The sequence below is a fragment of the Peromyscus leucopus genome, chromosome 8a, assembly GCF_004664715.2.
Source record: "Peromyscus leucopus breed LL Stock chromosome 8a, UCI_PerLeu_2.1, whole genome shotgun sequence".
Taxonomy (NCBI): Eukaryota; Metazoa; Chordata; class Mammalia; order Rodentia; family Cricetidae; genus Peromyscus; species Peromyscus leucopus.
Genome location: NC_051085.1, coordinates 29,619,321 through 29,629,517, shown reverse-complemented (window position 1 = coordinate 29,629,517; position 10,197 = coordinate 29,619,321).

The window sequence follows — 10,197 nt, the reverse complement described above, 5'->3', positions numbered from 1 at the left end:
CTTAGGAAATATGCAAAAGATGGCAAAAATCACCTATATAAAATTAAACAGTTTTTTTTTTCTTAAAATTTCTGTGTAAATAATGCTAATCGGTTAAGTAACAATGTAGTCAGTTAATTAACATCAATTTAGTCTAAAGCATTTCTTTTATATACAGATACCATGCTATCTTAAGAACAGAAATATAGTGTTATATATCATAATAATCTTTTTAGTGTTTTCTTTTTACCAATGTGAAGGAGATTTTCATTAAAACTTAAGAAATGTGGGATTGTTTCTAATTCATGTCACATCCTTAATTTCACATTGAGTCATAGGACGAATTCTATTGTCAGTATTTCTTGGTGGCCTGTGCAGCATCCACAGCGTGCTTGCCGGCTCTGTCTCTCTTGCATGTGTGTGAGTACATGGATATGTATGAGTGTTCACAGGTGTGTGAGTGCACATGAACATAGGTGTGGGTGCCTGTGGAGGCCAGAGGTCAACACTGAGTGTCTTTCTCACTCTTTCTCCACCTATGTATTCACACAGGGTCCCTCAGAACCCAGAGTTCTCTGATTAGGCTGTTCTAGCTAGCCAGCTTGCTCTGGGAATCCCCATTCTGCCTCTGGAGCACTGGCTTGTAGGCTGCCACCCTGCCTGCCCATAGTATTCACATAGATGCTGGTATCCAAACTCCATTCTCATGCTTTCTGGGTCAAGTGATTTCCCCACTAAGCCATCACCTCAGCCACCACTTGTCAGTTCTCAATGACACCCAGGCTTCTTTTTTGGAACCATATCTTTTGGTAAGTAGATACTTCATCTGGAAGGCTATAGGTGTAGTTGACATCATCTTAACTGCCAAGACTACAGACAGGGCTTTACTTGAACCAGCCAGTCTAATCATGATTTGTTTCAGTGTTGGTTCAGGAGAGAAACCCTGTCTCAGTCATCAATTGGCGTATGGCTTTCCCTCCAACCTGTGATGCACATTGAGCAAGATGTAGAACAGCATTCTTTGATGGTGAAGCCAGACCCTAAAGGAAACATTTTCATCCTATGATGAATGACATCTTCCACACAAAGGCATGAATTCATAGAGTCCTTCCTTCCTGTATTCACTCAGAATGCATCTGCTGAGTGCTTTCTGAATGCTGGGCCCTGATTGAGAGCAAAATCTCATGCAATAGTTTCTAATATTGTCAGTAACAAAGTAGTTGATCATTTTCCGTACTTAATTAGAAGCAAAGTGTATCTTTTAAAATTTCATCCTGGTGTCTAGGAAGACTTGTTTTTTCCATCCCAGAATTTTAGTTCCAGGAGGAAATCAAGACAATGAAAACAATGCATAAAAAGTTCCTTTCAAACTTCTCCAATCGACAGTTTTCCTACTCTGCTCACCACAATGCTGAGAGGCCTCGGAAACACAAATGATGCTGTGTTCAGACTGAGTACTTGACCCTGGAAAGATGAATGACCAGACCCACTTACCATAGGATTATAAGGGTCAGGTAGTTTAAAAAGAAATTACAATCTGAATCGAAGCAAGGATGAACAGAGTTGCTATTGAGCGATGGATTAGCGAATAAGCCTAACCCTGTGAAGAGAGGTTGGTGTCAGGGAAACTGCCTGTTGTTGGAGACCAGCAAAGCTCTCGCAATAAAACCAGCAGTAAGGGAGCTAGCTTTTATCAGCAATGTCTTTGCCCACATGTTTAGAGCTCTTCAGAGACTAGGATTAGAATTTTAAAGTTCTGGTTATGATGACAGCACCACTTGAAATTCACAAGGTTATTAAACTCACACCAACACTGATATTCAAATGACCTTTCCTTATTTCAAAATAATGAATAAAATATTAGTTAAGCTTTTCTTGATTATTTCTGAGTCCTTTGTTTTGTGGGTGCCCTTTGAGGGGTATTTACTTAGTCTGGCTAATTTAGCACTGATTACATTTCAAGTACCTACTAATCTTGCCATAATTTTACAAAATCTATGTGGAGATTTTAATATAACAAATAATAACATAATGCTATTTAGAAAGGAATTTGATCATTTATAGGAAACAATATGCTTTGGCTTGGGCTCCTCTGGGCTTATTGTATTGAATGGATAGAATACACCCTTCAACCTTACATACATCATTGTTTTTGCAATGATCAAGAGATATGGGTTTAGAAAAAACAGTGTAGGTATGCCAGCCAGCTTTCTGTCGCTGTCACAGAACACCTGAGATAAGTTACCTTAAAGGAGAGAAGGGTTATTTTGGCCCACATTCTCAAAGGTTCAACCCCTTGTCACTTGAGCCTGTCAGTTAGGGCTTGCAACAGGCTGGCCTTTGGGGCAAGGAACAAAACTGCTTACATCATGGTGGCTGCCAAACTGTGAGAGAAAAGAGGAAGAGGCCAAGGCCCCCACACATTCTTTAGGAACATACCTCAGTACCCTCCAACCCTACCTTCTGAATGACTATCTTCCAGTAATGCCACCAGCTGTGGAAAAGGCCCTCAACAGAAGAGCTTCAGGGGGATATGTAAGATCCAAAGCATACTGTAGGTGTTATGGTCCATGGTGTGAGATCCATGTGTAGATCAAGTGTGGTCATAAAGAACACGCAAGTGGGAAAGGATCACTCCAAATTCAGGGCATGCCTCTTGTCTGCAAGTTTAACTTCCTAGATGTGGTTGGATGGGCCTCAGAGAAGATGACCAAGTAAAGCAGAATGCTTGAAGGTCTTTCCTCATCCTCCAAGCTGTTTGTGATTTGTTACAGACATTTGTTCCTGCCTTTTGTTTCTGTTTCTTTAAAAGAAAAATCCTAGTATTAAGAGCATATTAAAAGATACATTGCTCCCACCTAATGCTTCCCATAGACAATTGATTATTATTATTTTTCTAACAACCTTAGCATGAACTCTTTGCAACAGAACAAAGAGAGATGGAAATATTGGATGAATTGTTGGCTGGGAAACATTTGACAGAGCAAGATCTTGAAGCAAGCAGAAGTATTACCCTCAGCAGAGGAACAAAATCTCTTGTTCCCTCACCTTATCTTATATTTCAGTACATCTTACCTATTTTTATTTAGGATGGTTTTGAAATTATCTAAGCTTAACAGCATAATTAAATTTTATGTAATGATAATTCTGTTTGTATATAGGTACTCTTTTTCACTGATATAAAAAATGATGAAAAAACTATGTGTCTGTGTTAAAAAGTATTGGTATGTGAGTTTGAGCCAAGGGAAGCTAAAGCAGGAAAGTCTCAAGTTCCAAGCCAACCATAGTATGTCCCAGGCCAGCCTCAGCTACACGATAAGACCCTGTGTCATTTACAAAGAATTATAACATCTAAAAGGCAATAAGCAATTACTGTAATATACAATTCTAATAGAATAAGTGACTCCCACATGGTGTGGAAATGTGCTTGACAAAATTCAACATCCATTCATAATAAAGCTCTCAATGAACTGGGATGACAAGGAAACACAATCTGACAAAGAATATTGTTGAAAAACTCAGAAGAAACACCATACATAATGTTGAGGGACCAAATGTTTGAGACTCAGAGTGGAAACAACTAGGCGTTTTTACCACTTCCATGGAACGTCAGAGCAGGCTTCAGTTGAGAAAAGGAAATACAAAACATCCAAGTGGGAGATGATGAAGCAAAGCTTCATGACCTGCCAAGAACAGTGTACAGAAAATCCAATGGGCTCTATAAAATGGGAGCTGGGATTCCCGCACAGAACTGTGAAAGGTGGAGCATCTGCTGACAGGAAGGGAACAGCGGGCTACTGACACATCTCTGTTCCCTGAGGGGTGCAAAATGAAAATGTGGTCCATATACACCATGGGATATTTTTCAGCTATAAAGAAAAATGAAATAATGAAATAGAACTAGAAAAGATTGCATTGAATGAGGTAGCCCAGAACCATACAGACAAACTGACTCACATGTCCTTTCTCATTGGCGTTCCTAGCTGCACATCTTTAGATGTGTATGACCTGGAGTAATGGCTTTGTTTTTTATGCTCTTGAGGAGCATTTTGCTGAAACTCTGATGCTTGGCACCTTATTCCTGTTCCCTCTAACCCTATAACACTCTTCACTCTTGTCCTGAGCAAGGCCTTCACAGGAAGAAGCATGAGAAACTGGGAATGTGAGAGGTAAGGGCAGTAATAGTCACTAATGCATTCTTTTCAAAATGTGACCAACCCCACATCCCTTTTATGAAACTGATGAAATTTCACTGAAGTCCCCCCCCCAATTTAAACCAGTACAGGAAAAACAAAATAAAACAACAACAGAAAAACCCTATTTGAATGAAAATGTCCTTATGAAACTCATCACGGTGTGCAATGAATATATGCCAACAGGATTTTGTTTTTGTTTTTGCTTTTGTTTTTTTTTTTAAGTCTTCCATTATATAGAGTTTAAAAAAAGTACTTCAAAGTTGTCTTTTGTTCTTAATTTGTTAAAATACTTGGTAGATTTATGTAACATCCAGAAAAGAAAGATTTTCTTTTGTCCCCACTGAGGAAAAAAAATCACCAATTCCTGATTTAAAGATATCAATTACACACTGTAAATTCCAATATGTCCTTCTAGGTATAGTTTCTTTAGGAAAAAGTATTATTATTAATTAGCTCTTATACTACAACAAATGAATTAAAAGTCAGAAAAATTCTGGCTTTGAGTTTTTACATCTATCATCTGTGCTTTTGGGAGATGAAAAGTTAAAAAAAAACATTTAAAACAGAAATAATGCCTGAAGTGGTGCTGCATGCCTATATCCCAGCAATTGGGAAACAGAAGCAGAGAATTCTGGCAAGTATGATGATAGCCTGTGCTACACAATAAGGACCAGACCAGTCAGTCAGCGTTAGACAATAAGACCTTACCTGACCCAAAAGGATCAATTAACACATGTCCTGGTGTGGAGGTACATATTGGTATAGGAGGTGAGCTTTCACTGTGTGTTCCACTTCTAAATACAAGTGCAGATTCTGTTTTACCCAAGCGTTCAATCTGTGGGCATACATCCACCACACATAGCTCATGACTCTGGAAACTCAATGGCTGGTTAGAGATCATATTTCCCTATCAACTTGATCCCCAGAGATGAGATGAATTGAGGGCTTTTTCCCCCACCTCCCCAAAATGTATTCCTGGGTACTTTTCATATTCTTTGCCTAAGGTCAAAGTGTTCCTGTTGCTCTCCTACCAGTTGGAAACACCTAGGTTTTATGACATTGCTGTACTATCTGAACATTCTGTGGGTATTCAAGTGTCAACACATTTGTGTCATGCCTGAGTTGAAGTCTTCATGGGTCACATGAGTCCATCGTCTCCCTTACACTGACAGCGTAGCAGCTTTTAAAAAGGGGGGTGAATTCCTAAGAGCTAAGGTGTGAGAACAAAGTAGCCACTGGCCAACAGAACAATGCATAAAGGGATGCATAATTGTATACAAAATATACAATGTTTTATTCAGCAATAAAGAAAAATGCAATTACATCACTTGCAGGTAAAAGAATAAAAGGATTGTGGTGGTTTGAATAAAAATGGCCCCTGAATACTCATAGTTTTGAGTCACCACCAAGGAGAGGCACTATTCGAAAGGATTATAAGGATTAGGAGGTATGGCTTTGCTAGAGGATGTGTGTCTCTAGTGGTGGGGTTTGAGGTTTCAAAAAGCTTACCCCAGGCCCAGTCTCGCCTCTCTCTGCCTACAGATCGGGATGTAGCTCTCAGCCACTGCTCCAGGACCTGCCTGAACGCTGCCATGTCCCTTGCTGTGACGATAATGGACTAAGCCTGTGAAACTCAGCAAGCTCCCAGTTAAATGTTTCCTTTAAAAGAGTTGCCTCGGTCATGGTGTCTCTTCACAACAGTAGAACAGTGACAAAGACAAGGATGGAACTAGAGGTCATCATGTTAAGCAAAATAAGTCAGACTCAGACAAATACACTTTCTCTCATACATAGAATCTAGTGGGGGGGGATGCTGTTATGAGGAAGGAACAGGGCTAAAGAGAAGGGGATCAAGAAAGGGAATGGGGAACAGAAATATGTATTAGCTCTCTTGTGGAATCTCTCTCTCTGTGTGTGTGTGTGTGTGTGTGTGTGTGTGTGTGTGTGTGTGTGTGTAGAGAGGACTGACTGGGAGAAGGGAAGGAGATAATAAGAGAGTGAGAAGAGGGATGCGGAGGGGCAATGTGAGGAGGTGAAGATGAACATAATACAATCATTTATATCTGAGCATGACACAATGAAACACATTGTTTTATTCAATAAATACAAAAAAATTTTAAAAGTTTTAACTCAACACCTTGATCAGAAGGGAGCATGTGGCTCCCTTTTCTTCAAACTAGGAACTTCCTGTAGAGCAAGCTCTCCCCCTTGACAGAAGGTCCTGTGCTTGGCACAGAAAAGGATCATCTTCTCTTCTGAGCTTCGGAAGAGGTCTCACTAGAATTAAACAGACTATAGGTTTAATGGAAAGTATAAGTGAGCAGATGACTCTTCTTCCTATTTGAAGGCCCGTGAGTAACATTAGTTGACCAGGCTGTGTGTTATACTTGCTGTGTTCATTTTGGTTCCTTGGAAGTGTGCTTTTGGATGTTGTGGGTACATGTGGCTCTTGCTATATTTAGCCATGCTTACAGAGCTTCCTTTACAATCTTAGGGGTCGTAGGAAAGAAAACTTGCTTTAAGTGATTGATAGTTTTGAGGGTATTTGTATGGTATTATAATTTTTAAACATTAATGTTTAAAGGATAAATAACTCTGAAATAGAGTTAATTATATATATAGTTTCAAATATACTATCAAAAGTTTCCCTAAGACAGAGCTTGAAAGATTGAATGGCATGTTTGTTTTTCTCAGTTAGAAAACTTACTGTTTAAAAACTGGATAGTCCACATTACTTGGCATCTAGTTTGAATCAGTTGACTAGAGGAGAAATGAAGATGGGTACACAAGATATTCTACAGGGGGAAGTCAGTAAGATTAATCAAGTCAATTATACATCTAATATCATTTAAGACCATCACTGATATATGACAGATGTTAAGTACCTAAAATAACCCAGATATAAGATGTCAGTAGCTATGAAATGGTTCTACAATTTAGAAAGAAGAGAGAAAATGAGGTGTTCATTGCTTCCAGCCTCGTATTTTGTTCAAAACGATTTGTGCAGTGGCAATTACTATTTAATTTGGCTCCATTGGAACAAAGAACACGACTGAGTAGCAACTTTTGACATTTAAAAATCAATACTGTTTACATTTAAGATAATCTGCCTGAAGTTTTTCTCCCATAAATTCAAAGACATTTATAAACACTTGGGTAAGTTCTGTTGTATGTTCATATTACTGTCCTTCAATTATATTTTTCCTAAAGTTCAACAACTGTAAGCAGGATAAATGAAGCCATCTGTTCATGGCAGGCAATGATCATAATTCTTATTTATGCTATACTTTAGTTCAAAGCCTTTCTTCAGAAGAAAGATGACTTTACAAGTTAACATAAAGGCAAAAAGATACTAGATCAATAGTTATGAAGAATGTTATGAATCAAATAACCAACTGAAAATTTATATCCAGAATATTCAAAGAAAGAAAATTTATGTGGCATTAAATATGTACAACAGAACATATTATATAGCTAAATGTTTTACCATTTTGACCAGAGAACTTTTAAACAGTTCAACAGAATGAGAACTATTTCGGTTAGAACTATTTCGGTTTGAATTTCATGCTGATATTTTGCATTTTTCACCTGTGGCTTTTTTACAATCCCCCAAATTGTGGACTTAGTAATTTGCAGTTAGTTGATATATATTTATTATTTTCAGCTTACAGTGAATAGTTCACATACTATAATCAACAAAGAAATGTATTGGGTAATCACATCCAGGACCCCATATTAGTCATTTTTCTCTTGGCCATGATAAAATTCCTGCTTACAGCAACTTAAAGGAGGAAGAATTTACTTTGGCTCACAGTTTGAAGGAATACAGTCAGCCTATCATAGTGGAGAAGTCAGGGGTAGCTGGTGGCTCCATGGCAGCAGGAGAATGCAGCTCTAACTTCTTACTTGTTGGGAGAACAGGAAGCAGAGATAAGACAAGAAGTTTATCTGGGTCATAAATCTTGAGGACCTAGTGATCTGCTTCTTCCATTGAAGATCTGATACCTGAAGGTTCTGTAACCTTCTAAACCAGTGCTTCTCAACCTCCCTGAGGCTGTAACCCTTTAATACAGTTCCTCATGTTGTGGTGGCCCTCACAACTATAACATTATTTTCTTGCTATTTTTTAACTGTAATTTTGCTACTGTTATGAACCATAGTTTAAATGTCAGATATGCAGGATATCTGATATGCAACCCCTGTAAAAGGGTTGTTTGGCCCTAAAAGAGGTTGTAACTGGTGGAGAAACCCTGTTCTAAACAGTGACAATGGCTGAGAACCAAGTGTCTAAAACAAACACATGAAATGTACTTCATATCCAAACTATAACAAGTCCCAAATGAAAAGAGGGGGCAGAGCCAGGAGTAAGTATCTATGGAATGCATTTATGAATAGGCATAAGGTATTGGAGAGAGCATCAGCTCCCTTATCTTGTACTGGAAAAATTTCCCAACAGGAAAACATCTTGTGCTCCTCTCGGGATTATGTTTGACCAATATTTTCTCCTTAAATTGTCATATGATCATGACAATTCCTCCAGAGAACTTTCTCTTAGGCTTGCCTTTTGGTCCTCCTCCTGTAGTGCTTCATCTCTATGACAGCTGAATTAACCTCAGAACAATGAACATTCCACGTGTAATTGGCTTGGTTCATTTACCATGTGGAGATCTGACTTTAGTCAGCTGAATGGCAGTCTTATGGTATACTTCAAACATCCATATGCTCTAAAGAGTCAGAAATAACTTTCCTTCCATATTCTGTCCAAGTAATTATTTCCAAGTAGTATTTCTAAGAGAAACATTGCTTAAGTTAAAACAACTGTTCCTTTGTATTGCTTTTAATGCAGAAGTAGCCATGCTTTGATCATGTTCTGCTGGCAAACAGAAATCTGTAAGGGGAGAGGGAGGAAGGAGCCTAATCAGGTTACATTCTTATTTGGTAACCCACAGTCTTCCATTCTTCAATATTTATAATAATGACCACAGCTTTGCTTTCTTTCTCTTTACCTTCTTCTTCTTCTTCTTCTTCTTCTTCTTCTTCTTCTTCTTCTTCTTCTTCTTCTTCTTCTTCTTCTTTCTTCTTCTTCTCTTCTCCTTCTCTTCTCTTCTCCTTCTTCTTCTCTTCTCCTTCTCTTTCTTCTCTTCTCCTTCTTTCCTTCCTTCCCTTCTTTTTTTTTTTTTCTTCTTCTTCTTCTTCTTCTTCTTCTTCTTCTTCTTCTTCTTCTTCTTCTTCTTCTTCTTCTTTTCTCCTTCTTCTTCTTGTAAAAAGCAATCAAATCATCATATTTTTTTGTGATATTTATGCCAAGACAAAAAGATCATCTTGGTTCAGAATGCAAGGAGGAATAAAATTCTTAAAATTATTTATATTCATTTCCTCCCTGGAATTTTCCAATATTATTTTGCATAGGTGTTTTTTTTTTTCAATTGAATATTATGAACAGCAGGGTTCATACTGTCACATTTAAATTTTTGGAAAGTTTATAGAAACAATGCTGAACCCTGATAAAAGTTATGTGACTCACTTCCTTTCCAAGTTCAGAGATCTGAAAAGGGTTAGTTTCAATATGGAGTGATTGTTACATATAAAAAAGATTTAAGAAGCAAAGAAGATATCAAACAGGCCAAAGTGAAAGAGGAAACTCAGGGAAACTGAATAGCTGTGTGTTTTCAGTGGCTGAGAACCCAGTGAGCGTTATAGGCATTGAGAAGAGTAGAAATGAATATGGGAGATAGCATAGTGCACACAACCCTGAATTTGGAGACCAGGGGCCTCACATTCGATCTTTCTGGAAATCTTTGGGGCTAGATTAGAGTTCCCAGGAGAGAGATTTAACACAATAACCTGAATGAGGCTCATGTTAAAATTTCTCCTGTTCACTTACTCATTCTACACACATTATTGGATACTTCCCATTCACAGGCACCACTTAATGTTACAAAGCATAGCAGTAACTTATCAGACATAAATCTGTGCCTCTGTAACATATATGTTCTAGTAAAATGCAGACAGTTGAAAGCTA